The sequence below is a fragment of the Schistocerca gregaria genome, chromosome 11 (genome assembly GCF_023897955.1).
Source record: "Schistocerca gregaria isolate iqSchGreg1 chromosome 11, iqSchGreg1.2, whole genome shotgun sequence".
NCBI classification, from domain to species: domain Eukaryota; kingdom Metazoa; phylum Arthropoda; class Insecta; order Orthoptera; family Acrididae; genus Schistocerca; species Schistocerca gregaria.
The window spans coordinates 60,847,635-60,863,504 of NC_064930.1; the positions used below are offsets into that span (position 1 = coordinate 60,847,635).

At 45.6% G+C, this 15,870-nt stretch overlaps 1 protein-coding gene across 1 annotated transcript in view; it reads right to left on the reverse strand.

Annotated features, from left to right (window-relative positions):
- Positions 1 to 15,870, reverse strand: part of LOC126295079 (uncharacterized) — a 173,043-nt gene that overhangs the window by 147,297 nt on the left and 9,876 nt on the right. The window lies entirely within an intron of this gene.

The window sequence follows — 15,870 nt, forward strand, 5'->3', positions numbered from 1 at the left end:
ATTATGAAACTGAGCATGTGCACAGTTATGACAGCACACTGCCACGTCTGATGCTGCTCATATTTGTGGCATCAACAATGGCTCCAACCCGACAGGGCTTCGAGCTGAACTGAATTCGAGCTGAACTGAACTTGGAGAGCCAATACAGCTACATCATTGTGTACTGCTGCAAGTACATGCCAGAGTTCGGAGGCAACAGAGTGAGGTGTGCCAGGTTTTTGGCAAGTCCCAACCACATGTTTACAGTGCACGAGATAGTTGGAGAACATTCTGTTGACGGAGAGAGTTAAAACACTCTGTATCAGAGTACGTTAGGAAAATGTGTGGTTTTGAATTATTTTGTTGAAAGATGATGTCACAGGGATTACAGAGGTAGGCAGAACCACAGGTTTCAATACATTACAAGTACAGGGCGATTATAATTGAAGTTAAACTTTCAAAACGTTGTAGATATAACACCACGGGTCAGAATGACGTCAAATTGCAATGGAATATTATCAGAGAAGGGGAAAACATATGGCAGAAGAAAATGAAATACTATGAAAATTCCAGAATGAGATTTTCACTCTGCAGCAGAGTGTGCACTGATATGAAACTTCCTGGCAGATTAAAACTGTGTGCCGGACCGAGACTCGAACTCGGGACCTTTGCCTTTCGCGGGCTAGCGCTCTACCGACTGAGCTACCCAAGCACGACTCACGCCCCGTCCTCACTGCTTTACTTCTGCCAGTATCTCGTCTCCTACCTTCCAAACTTTACAGAAGCAATATCCTAACTTTCAACAGTGCTAGTCCTGCAAGGTTCGCAGGAGAGCTTCTGTAAAGTTTGGAACGTAGGAGACAATGTACTGGCAGAAGTAAAGCAGTGAGGACGGGGCGTGAGTCGTGCCTGGGTAGCTCAGTTGGTAGAGAACTTGCCCGCAAAAGGCAAAGGTCCAGAGTTCGACTCTCGGTCCCAGCACACAGTTTTAATCTGCCAGGAAGTTTCACTGCGAAAACTGATCAACAGATGGAGCTGTACGTCTCAGAATACGTGAATGAAAACACCTGTCATGTACATGACCCATTGAAGCTGGTATAAAGACGTCCGATACACAGGTTTTCCTCCTTTCGCGTCTGTGGCGTTCGTCGTGACTGCCTCAACGCAGGAGCGCGCTCTGCTTGTAAAGCTCTGTTACAAGAATGTTGACTGTGCACACGTCGCTCTGCAGAAGTTCTGTACATTGAAGGGTTTGAAAAAAAAAGGTGTCTGTCCGATAACTGCCGTGGGTCTGGAGAAAATTAATCGGAAATTCGAAAAGACGGGTTCTTCTGGTGCACAACCTGGTAGAGGGAGGAAACGAATTGATTCGACATCAGTGGGAGCAGTAGCCACAGCAGTGTAGGAGGAGACGAGTGGTGGTGTGCTAACGTGTGGTGCACGGAGAATCGCCCGAACACTGGACATACCCGTGAGCTCGGAGCGTAAAATCCTGAGACATCCTTCTTTCCTATCCATTCAGAATTTCCCGTACCCACGAGTTGCACGCTGTTGACCTGCCAGCAAGAGAGACCTTTGCTTTAGAATTTGAGCTGCTCGGCGGAACACAATGGTAAGCGCCATCGCCGTATATTTTGCGGTAGATGGCTAACGACACCACCTGTGGGATGCACGATGCAGTAAACTTACTAGCAGTTCCAAATTCACTCAACAGATGTCACGGAGGAGCTTAATGGTAAGCGCCACTGTCTGTCTGTTGCGGAAACATAATGGTAAGTGACAGAGAGAATGGCGGCAAGTAAAAACATCTCCGCGATTATGGCAACAGTGAACATAGCAGGAGACGAGGAATATAGTTCCAATGATACTAATATCTTCGAGAGGGATCCAGAATACATTCCTAACGATTCAGATGACTCAGAGGTATGTTATTATGTAAATATACTGTCTTTAGTACGTTTCACGAAAATAATGGTAAGTGCATGTACATACTGTTGTGGTTGGCAGGAGAGCCAACACCGTGTTACTAAAGGAGGCCGAAATGCACGCGTTTTAGCTGACGCAGGCTGGCGTGAGGTCTGGAACGGGACAAGGGAATTAGAATTTAGAAACAACGGACGTAGCTGCTGGAATACTTAACTTTAATCCATTAATGGAGAACGTCCCTCTTTATGGTACATGATTCTCAATATCAATAGTAACTGATAATGACGCCTTGCTAGGCCGTAGCAAATAACGTAGCTGAAGGCTGTGCTAAATTGTCGTCTCGGCAAATGAGAGCGTATGTAGTCAGTGAACCATCGCTAGCAAAGTCGGCTGTACAACTGGGGCGAGAACTAGGAAGTCTCTCTAGACCTGCCGTGTGGCGGCGCTCGGTCTGCAATCACTGATAGTGGCGACACGCGGGTCCGACGTATACTACCGGACCGCGGCCGATTTAAAGGCTACCACCTAGCAAGTGTGGTGTCTGGCGGTGAAACCACACATACCATTATGTTCCTGAAGTATAATTGAAAATTACGTTCGCCGACAAGTACATGATGTGTACAGTCCAGATCAGTGGTGCGACATCATCAAGAAGTTGGCTTGTGTATAATATGAAAAGAGGGGTTTCTATCAAATACGACACTCTAAAGAAGCGTTTGTCTTCAGAAAGAAGACAGTTGATGGTCGAGATGTCAACCTAAGGAAAATATGTAGGTGGAAGGTGACCTCCGAATATCCATCATCTTTATTCATCAGCGGGACATTTTGTCATGACATTTGGCATGAAATGAACTTCAGGAAACGTGGAAGGCAAAGACCCTCCGCTTCCACTTAAATACAGTGGGCCAAGGCTTATTGAGAAGAAGAAAGTTGCTGACGTCCTGTCGCTCTTACATTACATACCTCCTGTCCACATTGGACTTTCCCTGCCACTAAAGCCAACAGTTTTAGATGAAAAAGACAATAGTAATGAGAGTAATGAATGATTTTGCAGTTTCAGTAAAGTGTTGAAGACCTAGTGTAAAATTTAACATGTAATGTTCTATCACTATGTGTTGTTAATGGTGTATGGTAATGTAATAATTTTTGCATATTTCTTTTGTGTTAGTCAGTTCTGATTTTCATTTTATGTCTCTATAGTAGAAGATAGATGTTAGAATCACTACAGGATAAAAGGACTGTTCAAAAAAAAAATTATTCAGATTTGCAGATCAATTAGATGCGCCGTATCTCGATACTGTGATTTTGGCGCTTACCATTTTGTTCCCCCCCCCCCCCTCCCCCGAGCAGCTCATTTCTTGCTCGCATGCAAGTGGACAATGACTGGCTGTGGAAGATTTTATGGACAGATGAAGCCAACTTCCACGTCACAGGATATGTCAATTCACAGAATTGTCGAATATGGCCAACGAAAAATCCACACGTAAATCCACCAGTACCACTTCATCCTGAAAAGGTTACTGTTTGGTGCAGGTTTATGGCATCATTTATCATAGGGCTATATTTTTTCCATAGAGACAGGTGCTTCCGGTCCTGTTACCTGTACCGTCACTCGCAGTCTGGAACCGTGGGACTGCTACGGTCGCAGGTTCGAATCCTGTCTGGGGCATGGATGTGTGTGATGTCCTTAGGTTAGTTAGGTTTAAGTAGTTCTAAGTTCTAGGGGACTGATGAACCCAGATCTTAAGTCCCATAGTGCTCAGAGCCATTATTGAACCATTTTTGTTCCGTCACTGGTAAGTGCTACGAGTGTCTTTTCCACAACAATGTCATTCCAGCTGTCCAACAGCGTGGATGGGATCATTTTTATGCAAGATGGCGCACCTCCACACATTGCACATTGCTGAACCGCCATTTAGGAAATGCTACAATTATCATCCGCCCATTGCCCTACAGTCTGGCTGTTCCGATCACCTGATCTTAATTCACGTGGCTTCTGGCTGTGGGGCTATTTGAAAGATGTTGCATTCAGAGTTCCGACTGCAAACTTAGCTCCATTGAAGGCACACATTGTACAACGCATTCTAAACGTGACCTTGGAAACACTTCAATCAGTTGTGCAACATGCTGCTTCTCGATTTCAACTTCCAAAAAAGGATAGAGAGCATACTGAACATGAAACTTCCTGGCAGATTAAAACTGTGTTCCAGACCGAGACTCGAACTCGGGATCTTTGCCTTTCACAGCAAGTGCTCTACCAACTGAGCTATCCGAGCAGGACTCACGCCCCGTCCTTACAGCTTTACTTCTCCCAGTACCTCGTCTCCTACCTTCCAAACTTTACAGAAGCAATATCCTTTCTTTCAACAGTAGTAGTCCTGCAAGGTTCGCAGGAGAGCTTCTGTGAAGTTTGGAAGGTAGGAGACGAGGTACTGGCAGAAGTAAAGCAGTGAGGACGTGGCGTGAGTCGTGCCTGGGTAGCTCAGTTGGTAGAGAACTTGCCCGCGAAAGGCAAAGGTCCCGACTTCGAGTCTCGGTCCGGCACACAGTTTTAATCTGCCAGGAAGTTTCATATCAGCGCACACTCCGCTGCAGAGTGAAAATCTCATTCTGCATATTGAACATGTTTTGCGCGTCACACCAAAATTAATAACCCAGTTTGATTCTGATTGATGATTTCCATGCGGTTTTTGGCTTCAGGGCAATTAAAAACCAATGTGAGTGATGCTTTTTATGCCGTTTTTGCTTCAGGACAATTAAAAACCAATTTTTCCCATCCGGTGTGATGAGACCTTGCCGTGGTGGACGGGGCTTACGTAACTAACAGTATCATACCTGTACCCCCATGCACACTGAGTAATACAATTTGTTCAACATCAAATGTTGTTGTATGATTCATTTGTCAATAATAAGCAGTCAAGGTGCCATCGATTGCTACATTTTGTAATTATTAAGTTTCCTCTGCCATACATTTTCCTCCTCCTCTGATAATATTCCGTTGTAATTTTATGTCATTCTGACCAGTGGTTTGAAAGTTTAACTTTAATTATAATCACCCTATATTTGTAATGTATTGAAATTTGTGGTTCTGCCTACCTCTGTAATCCCTGTGACATCATCTTTCAACAAAATAATTCAAAACCTCGCATGTTCCTAACGTACTCTGATACAGAGTGTTTTAACTGTCACCATCAACAGAACGTTCTCCAACTATCTCGTGCAGTTTAAAGATATGGTTGGATGTTGCCAAAAACATGGCACACCTCACTCTGTTGCCTCTGAACTCTGGCATGTACTTGCAGCAGTACAGAATGATGTAGCTGTCTGAGTTCAGTTCAGCTCGAAGCCTAGTCGGGTTGGAGCCATTGTTGATGCCCCAAATATGTGCAGCGTGAGATGTGGCAGTGTGCTGTCATAACGGTGCACATACTCAGTTTCATAATTGAATGAATTAAGCAATTTAGTGTAATAAACAGAGGTAAATAGCTGGAGGACATGTCAACTGATGTGATATTTCATTACATTAAGACTGGTGAAAGCAGCATAACACCCAGAGTATACACAGTGGAGATATTTGAGTTTGAACGAGCCTGTCAGAACTTATTCGGAAGTGGCTGGAGTTCAAGGAGGCTGGATAACACATTTGGGGGGCAGTGCAGCCGGCAGGCCCAAAATATTGCCAGTCAGCATCGCAGACTGAGGCAGTTGGATCTGGAAAGTGTAGGAGCAGGTGCGGGGAATAAAAGTAAAAATTAAGGCTTCTCTTCCCCCTCTCTTTGGTCCCTGCTGACAACTCCAATACCAGAGAGAGACCAAAGGAAAAAATAATCTGCTTTACATTTTGTTCGGGCGGACAGTTGAGAATTCACAGTGTTTATGAAAGTAGACTCGACCTGTGTGTCAGTAAATTGTAGAGAATGATATAATTACATGCAGAGTTAATATTTGGTGAACTGTAGAGTCTGATGCCATGGCCATCAAGAATCAAGAGAGTGGGTGACACACCATAGTTAGAAGAGACGTGACTCAGAGGCTGAATTGGAAAGACATTTACTGAGAGTCACTATGTCATGATTCTGCAGTAAGCTTTGTTTGAGGACAGTCCACTGCTAGTAAAGCTGTCCATATAAAGTCACACAGGCAGTGAACTTTATAACTGTCTTTTGAGTACATTTCTGCTGATAAGAAAAGCTGAGGCTTAGATACGAGTAGTTAATGAGGCAAGCTTATTGTGTGTGTGTCCGCTCCCGGTAGCTGAGCGGTCAGCGCTACAGAATGTCAATCCTACAGGCCCGGGTTCGATTCCTGGCTGGGCCGGAGATTTTCTCCGCTGAGGGACTCGGTGTTGAGTTGTCCTAATCATCACCATTTCATCCCCATTGATGTGCAAGTCAAAAGACTTGCATCCGGAGAACGGTCTACCCGATGGGAGGCCCTAGTCACATGACATGCGTGTGTGTGTGTGTGTGTGTGTGTGATGCATCACACATGATAGGTCGCGTGCAGCATGCTGGCCAGCAGTTAACTACTCAAGTTTTGTGATACTGTCGTCACTCGTGTGCCTTTGACAGTGGCTTACTTGGATAACATGTGATAAATTATTTCTGTCTTTCCAAATTGCCCTGGCGAGCTGTGATAAGCCCCGGTTGGGAACGAGCATTAACTGCATTTCCATAACAGACTAGCTGAGTTTTGGCATTTATAAACCATAAATTCTTGAGGACCAAAGTTTCGTGTGTGGCCTTTGCCCCTCCAGTATCAGCACAATTTCAGTGAATTCTGATAAGCGTCGTCTTTGATGTTTTTTATGTAATTTCGAATATTCAGCAGCTTATTCTGAGGACACTGGCCCTCTACAAGTTACCTAAGAAATACGAATTTTAATATGAAGAATGGATTTTATGGGCACTCGACATTGAGTTCATCAGTATTTTAATATGACAAGTAGTGTTAATGGGATTAGAATATCCACAGTGACAATGTAATACTCACTATGAACTAATAAAGTTAATACTTGCTGTACTTTTTTCTCTGTTGCTGCTGCCACTAATAGATATGACAATAATAATAATAATAATAATAATAATAATAATAATAATGTCAATCATCACTGGGAGATGTAAGAAGGATTTATAGGAGCAGAAAAAAAATTCGTTATATAGCAAGTTCTGGGAAAAGGAAATTTAAGGAGACTACACCAGCTCAGATTACTGGATCATTAGGAAGATCTGGTCGGAAAGAATGCATACAGCGACAATGCTAATCATTGTTTTCCGTTAGTAGACGCGTCATTAAATGTCTTCTGAAGCTGGAGATGTTGTTCAGTTCACTAATAGACTACAGGAGGTTATTCAAGAGTGTTGCTACTGAGAAGGACTTTCAGAAAGTAATTAAACGGTGGAGTGGGACAGAGAGGAGTTTGAACGTTATGGCAGAGAGACACATAAGATGTTGATAAGCTGGAAGGTGTCGAAATTTCTTCACTTGTATGCAAGCAGCCAGGTCAGCTGTGCATACGATGGTGAAATACGGTCAGAGGGTCAAAAATCACAGCTATAACGAACACAGACGTTCGTGGTGGTGGTGGTGGTTAGTGTTTAACGTCCCGTCGACAACGAGATCATTAGAGACGGAGCGCAAGCTCGGGTTAGGGAAGGATTTGGAAGGACATCGGCCGTGCCCTTTCAACGGAATCATCATGGCATTTGCCTGAAACGATTTAGGGAAATCACGGAAAACCTAAATCAGGATGGCTGGAGACGGGATTGAACCGTCGTCCTCCCAAATGCGAGTCCAGTGTGCTAACCACTGCGCCACCTCGCTCGGTCAGACGTTCGTAACCAGGCTCAGGCACCGCCAGCTTTCCTGAGAAACTCCTTCCAGGATAGCATTGCTGTAATCAATAAGTAGAAGGAGAAGTGACATCTTGGGTTGTCTGGTGTTCTGCCGCATATCAGCGTCGTACTTGCACGATATTTCGGTCACGTAGCTCGTTACCTTCATCAGGTTCGACTTGAGACTGCTCCTCGAGTGGACCTGGTCCAGTATTTATGCCTATGGTCTTCCCCCTCCACTAAGCCGCCCACGGTGGTCTCGCGGTTCTAGGCGCGCAGTCCGGAATCGTGCGACTGCTATGGTCGCAGGTTCGAATCCTGCCTCGGGCATGGATGTGTGTGATGTCCTTACTTAGGTTTAAGTAGTTCTAAGTTCTAGGGGACTGATCACCACGGCAGTTGAGTCCCATAGTGCTCAGAGCCATTTGAACCATTTTTTCCCCCTCCACCAACAGCTGCAGGCGCTTCCTCTGTTGGAAAACGAGCCCCTATCGGACTGCCAGGCGCACCAGACCGAAGATGTAACACCCAGAAGTGGGACTGGTGGGCGCGGACCACAGAGGGAACATCCAGAGCCGCAGCGGACGAAAAACGGAGCAGCAACGCAACAGCAGGTAGCAGGAAATGGGCGCGGACCGCAGGCGGAACGCTTGGTACCCCAGACCGTAGATGAAACCCCCAGGAGCGGGTTTGGTGGGCGCGGACCGCAGAGGGAACATCTAGAGCCGCAGCGGACGAAAAGCGGAGCGGCAACGCTCCAACAGGTCGTGGTGAACGGGCGCGGACCGCAGGCGGAACGCTTGGTACCCCAGACCGTTGATGAAACCCCCAGGAGCGGGTTTGGTGGGCGCGGACCTCAGAGGGAACACCTAGAACCGCAGCGGACGGAAAACGGAGCAGCAACGCTCCAGCAGGTAGCAGGAAATGGGCGCGGACCACAGTGGAAGCGCCTGCAGCCGTTGGTGGAAGGGGAAGGCCGTAGGCATAAATACTGCACCAGGTGCAGTCGAGGAGCACCGTCTAACATCAACTCACGACTACAGACCGCACTCAGAACGGCAGAGCCCTGGTTGGTGAAGTGGCGTGTTGGAGTAAACGTCGACAAGTGCGAAGCCGTTCTGTTCACCAGAAGTCCGAAACTACTGCGCAAACATCAACACTGCAATCAAATAACACTACACGCACGCCCAATAAGCTTCCGAGAGAAGGTCAAATACCTCGGTGCCTGGCTGGACAGGAAACTACTCTGGGGGGACCACATCCAACACGTGACCAACAAAGCTAACGCGAGGCTCAAACAACTCTACCCTATGCTTAACAGGCGTAGCACACTGAATAGGAGGGTGTCCAGGTCCATGTACACCACACTTGCTCCCGTTTGGGGATACGCTGCGCCCACACGTGTGCGCCATCTGCAGCTCACACAGAACAAAGTACTCAGAGTCATAAGCAACGCTCCGCGCTACACGCGCATCGCGGACCTTCACCGGGAATATCGGCTAGATACCATCTTGCAGGTATTCCAAAAACTCTCCACACGGCTATACAGAAACACGAGACACTCGCGTAACCCGTTTATCCTTTCTCTGGGTAACTACGACCACAACGATAGACGGAAACATAATAGACCAAAAACACTACTAGCACGAAACTGAACATCTATGGTCCATAGCACGCTAACATGACAGTACTGGCGAGCCCCTGCAACTCAGCTACTACTGGCAACCCCAGATGCTTAACCCGCCGAAATACCGGCAATCGCAGGGAAACCGTACTGCACACAGCACGCTAACCAGCCACACACACCCCCCACACTGTGAGCTGATCTATGACCGACCGCCCACTAATATATGATGACAATGTCATGTTTCAGGGACGCAGCAGCAGATCCTGGAACGAGCGCCAGCAACGACAACGGTAACGATGCACGATACCTCGCACTAACATAGCCACACTTTGCATGCGCTGTCGCAGCTAGCAATCCGCTACTGCCCTTACTACCCGTCCTACTGTCGCAGAGGTTTTTTTCCCTTGGCGCTTGCCTTGGCACTTTTTTTCCCTCTGCCCTTACAACCGCTACTCTTCGATCGTTTTCGACCACTTCTATCTCCTGATGGACCATGTAAATGAGTAATCTTACCCAGACGCATGGATAACATCACAGCCTGCATCATGTGACTCCTGATTCTAAAACTAACGTGTTATACGGAGGTGACAGTAGAACTTTTGGTTTGGTCACCACGTTGGTGCGGGCGTGGAGGGGCCCCATCCTATGTAGTCGAGGAGCAGTCTCAGGTCGCACCTGATGAAGGTTACGAACTGCGTGACCGAAATATCGTGCAAGTACGATACTGATATCCGACAGAACACCCGACAACCCAAGATCTCATTAGATCGCCGGGAAAGCCTGAAGAGTTACAGAAGAAGTGTTTGTACAAGTTTTTTTTTTTTAAAAGAGATTTTTGTTCTTTTCTATGCTATTGACACCTTCTTGCACATTGGAGTTACATCATCAGTCCAACTTAGACTGTCACCTATTATTACTCCTAGATCCTTTGTAGAAGAAAAGAAGTTGATATTTGTCCGATTTAGGGCTAAACATTGTCGGGGTGAAAGATACCTGTCATCTTTTACTATTTCACAGTGCTGGTCAGCTCACTAGGCCAGAGCGCAACTGAGCATATCTACTCCGCGATGAAACTGAGGCTTCAGTTCGCGAACATGAGATGCTTACGTCGAATTGGAGCCTCCACCTGGTACAGCAGAGTACAAGCTACTAACTCCGTGGGTATGAAACACAAATTGGATGGTAAAATTTAACACAAGCAGTTCACAAAGTCGTCGACACATTCATATATGATACATGAAACCAACTAAAACTGTACATCAATGCGACAGCACCACTCATCCGTCTCCACGTCAAGTTGCAGTTGCACAAAAGATCTCATTGAATAAACTCAATACCAATGAAATTACACTACTGGCCATTAAAATTGCTACACCAAGAGGAAATGCAGATGATGAACGGGTATTCATTGGACGAATATATTATACTACAACTGACATGTGATTACGTTTTCACACAATTTGGGTGCATAGATCCTGAGAAATCAGTACCCATAAGAACCACCTCTGGCCGTAATAACGGCCTTCATACCCCTGAGCGTTGAATCAAGCAGAGCTTGGATGGCGTGTTCAGGTACAGCTGCCCACGCAGCTTCAACACGATACCACAGTTCATCAAGAGTAGTGACTGGCGTATTGTGACAAGCCAGTTGCTTGGCCACGATTGACTGGATGCTTTCAACTGGTGAGAGATCTGGAGAATGTGCTGGCCAGGGCAGCAGCACTTCAACCAGTTCTAAACCGAAACAATACCTCTTTGCACTGGATATAAAAAACCCTAACCAACATATTTGAATTAAACACCAATGGTAATATTCATTACCTCACACCAAAGCATCAAAAATCATCAAATAACATCACCAATTAACATTATAAAATCTGTAACAACAGTTAATGCTGCAGCATAATTCTTAAAATCTATTCGCTACTTCCTTGGTACTGAAGGGGAAAAAAAAAATTCATACACAGGCATACTACTGCAAAGCCAGAAAATTCGTAACTGGAAGGAAAAATTACTACGAGATGCATTCAAGTTCTAAGGCCTCCGATTTTTTTTTCTCCAGACTGGGAAGAGATAGAAACATGCGCATTGTTTTAAAATGAGTCCGCGTTCATTGTCACTACGCCCCAGAGATGGCAGCACCGTATGGCAGATGGAATTTTACCACCAGCGGCGAGAATGAGAACTGTTTTAAATACTTAAAATGGCGACGTTTTCCTTACTCGAACAGCGTGCAATCAATCGTTTTCTGAATTTGCGTGGTGTGAAACCAATTGAAATTCATCCACAGTTGAAGGAGACATGTGGTGATGGAGTTACAGATGTGTCGTAAGTGCGTTCGTGGGTGCGACAGTTTAATGAAGGCAGAACATCGTGTGACAACAAACCGAAACAACCCTGGGCTCGCACAAGCCGGTCTGACGACACGATCGAGAAAGTGGAGAGAATTGTTTTGGGGGATCGCCGAATGACTGTCGAACAGATCACCTCCAGAGTTGGCATTTCTGTGTGTTCTGTGCACACAATCCTGCATGACGACCTGAAAATGCGAAAAGTGTCATCGAGGTGGGTGCCACGAATGCTGACGGACGACCACACGGCTGCCCGTGTGGCATGTTGCCGAGCAATGTTGACGCATAACGACAGCACGAATCGGACTTTCTTTTCGTCGGCTGTGACAATGGATGAGACGTGGATGCCAGTTTTCAGTCCAGAAACAAAGCGCCAGTCAGCTCAATGGAAGCACACGCAGATTCACCGCCACCAAAAAAATTTCGGGTAACCGGCAGTGCTGAAAAAATGATGGTGTCCATGTTCTGGGACAGCGAGGGCGTAATCCTTACCCATTGCGTTCCAAAGGGCACTACGGTAACAGGTGCATCCTATGAAAATGTTCTGAAGAACAAATTCCTTCCTGCACTGCGACAAAAACGTCCGGGAAGGGCTGCGCGTGTGCTGTTTCACCGAGACAACGCACCCGCACATCGAGCTAACGTTACGCAACAGTTTCTTCGTGATAATAACTTTGAAGTGATTCCTCGTGCTCCCTACTCACCTGACCTGGCTCCTAGAGACTTTTTCCAACAAACGCTCTCCGTGGCCACACATTCACCAGCCGTGCTGCTATTGCCTCAGCGATTTCCCAGTGGTCAAAACAGACTCCTAAAGAAGCCTTCGCCGCTGCCATGGAATCATGGCGTAAGCGTTGTGAAAAATGTGCACGTCTGCAGGGCGATTACGTCGAGAAGTAACGCCAGTTTCATCGATTTCGGGTGGGCAGTTAATTAGAAAAAAAAGTCGGAGGCCTTAGAACTTGAATGCACCTCGTACACAATTCTTCTAGTATTACAAAATGTGATTATATGCTCTGCAGATAGCATAATATAAATTATTATTGCGCCGGCAGATTGTCTTTACTCACCGCACGACTCTAATACTGGCTACGGAATTCGATGTTTGTTGTGCACTGTGTTTACTGCCAGTTGGTCACGCTGGCAGTCGAATCGCCACTGCTGCTGTCAGTGCCTTTGGCCAGTGCCACCTTGGAACAAGGCCGCTATACTGTCTTTGGAGTCGCTCGTGACGTAAGCACCACGGGTCATAACAAACACAAGCCACATGTGCTGTCTTGGTTGTTTCGCCTGTGGAGCCGTTATATGATTGTGAATTGAAATGTTAGTGTAATAGTGTTCATACTACTTCAAAATATAAATATGTCACGTAGATGCTGTATGCTTGCTTGTAGAGGCAATTATACTGGTCAGGAAAGAGTCAGTACATTCCATTTCCCTCTTGATGAAGATGCAAGGAGAGAATGGATAAGAGCAGTTGACCGTGTAATTTTACCCCTTCATATCACTCTTAGCTAAGTAGCAGCTTTAGTAAAGGAACCTGTTAAATGGTTCTGTTTAGTCTGAGAGTTAATTGTAATTTATGAACATAACATGTACAGAAAGGGCCAAACTTTTCTCATACTAACGTAACGTAATCCATTATTTTTAACAGGTTTGTGAGCTACATTTCCATGCACACGATACAGAAAGAACTACATCAGCATATGATGCTAAGACTGGAAGATTAATTACAGCGCCTCTTGACCATCCACATCTAAGGAAAGGTAAGTTGGTTGTTTACAGACCTCAAGTTAGTAATTATTGGACGAATATCTTACACTTCTGGTTTGTATGGTAAGGTACTGAGAGTTAATTTTTTTTTATAGCTCCAATACCAGCACTATTGCCAGGATCTCCTGAATAGTTATCTACACCCTGAAGATCGAAGACAGCGTTTGAAAAATGCTCTCGTCAGATATGTGCTGAAAGAAAGTTTGATTACTCATGAAGGAACGCGAAGGAACTTGCCCCCCTTCTTGCAGCGGTGTACCGTAGGTCTCTAGAAGAGCGAAGCGTTCCAAAGGATTGGAAAAGGTCACAGGTCATCCCCGTTTTCAAGAAGGGACGTCGAACTGATGTGCAGAACTATAGACCTATATCTCTAACGTCGATTAGAATTTTGGAACACGTATTATGTTCGAGTATAATGACTTTTCTGGGGACTAGAAATCTACTCTGCAGGAATCAGCATGGGTTTCGAAAAAGACGGTCGTGTGAAACCCTGCTCGCGCTATTCGTCCACGAGACTCAGAGGGCCGTAGACATGGGTTCCCAGGTAGATGCCATGTTTCTTGACTTCCGAAAGGTGTTCGATACAGTTCCCCACGGTCGTTTAATGAACAAAGTAAGAGCATATGGACTATCAGACCAACTGTGTGATTGGATTGAGGAGTTCCTAGATAACAGAGATCCTCTCGTATTGTGAGACCTGACTTCCTCTTCGCTCTGAAGATTTCGAATCTTTTCCTATATGACACGAACTTCAGTCTTATTAGTCTAAGTTTTGTACATCCTGGCAACTTAGGGTCCACTCTATGAAATCTGTCAATGTCATTTAGCCCAGCTCCTCTGGAATTCTCTGCAACCCTAAAAAAATCTGAAGTTATTGCGTCTGTGACGTTGTTCGAGTTTGTCAGACTTCTAGACCAGTTTCTGTTGGAGTGCCCAGCTCTTTTATCCAGATCACAGATGTTGCTCACGGTAGCATTGTAGATCTGTTGTGACACAGTAGGAGTTTGTGCAATGGTAGGACTTGATGCCATTTCCTCCAGAGGAGCAGAGAGAGCCACAGCTTATTGTTGTGCCCGGTTCGCAGTTTCTTGCGTACCTCTCGCACTCGCGCCGCGCAAGTCAAATGTCACGCGATTGTTCGAAACAGCTCGATACTATAACGGACGCTGCGCCGTAATCGCGAATTCTCGAGCCCATTAGGACGCGAGTGTCGTGTCCCAGGAGCTAGATAGAAAAGCTGGATATCAGGTGTTGTAGACTAGCTTCGTTTTCGTGTAGAGTTTTAATGGAAGAAAGGCGGAGTTTCAACACATATAAAAACTGGACACAAAGTCAAAAATATTCCGACGAGCACTTTTTATGTAGATCAGGACCTACAAGTACGTGCTTGTGAGTTATTACCGCAGAATATTTCCCTTGTAATTGCAACAGTCTACGGATTCCGTCTACGGAACTTTTAGCACCTAATGAGAGATCTGGGTGATTTACTGGGCAACCTGCCAGCTGAGAAGAAACGATCAGTACGAGTTGTTCATGCATACTCAAACGTCCTGATATCAAAATTAAACTGCAATCACTATTTGGGTGTTTTGTCTGATTTCAGTAGTGAATTTTCCAACTTGCGTGCAGCAAGATAACAGGATACTGACTGCCAACATTTTTCCACATAGTTGTCAGGAGTAATCAAGTAGCCAGCCGGATTGACCGAGAGGTTCTAAGCGCTACAGTCTGGAACCGCGCGACGGCTACGGTGGCAGGTTACAATCCTGACACAGGTTTAAGTAGTTCTAAGTCCAGGGGACTGATGACCTTAGATGTTAAGTGCCATAGTGCTCAGAGCCATTTGATTCTTTTGTAATCAAGTAATGTGTACACAGTTCTTAATGAGCTAATGTACATGATGTACAATGAGACTATCTGATCATTACGTACAGTTCAAGGATATAAAAAATACAGCACCCTACAGCTCTGAAGCATGTTCAAACAAAACGGTGAGACTTGTTAATGTGAACGCCGTACCCCGTTTCAGGAATAACTTGAAAGAGGTGATGGCGCATGAGGTACACAACTGGCCATTAAAATTGCAACACCACGAAGATGATGTGCTACAGACGCGAAATTTAACCGACAAGAAGAAGATGCTGTTATATGCAAATGATTAGCTCTTCAGAGCATTCACACGAGGTTGGCGCTGCTGGCGACACCTACAACTTGCTGACATGAGGAAAGTTTCCAACCGATTTCTCATACACAAACAGCAGTTGACCGGAGTTGCCTGGTGAAATGTTGTTGTGATCCCTCGTGTAAGGAAGAGAAATGCATACCATCACGTTTCCGACTTTGATAAAGGTCGGATTGTGGCCTATCGCGATTGCGGTTT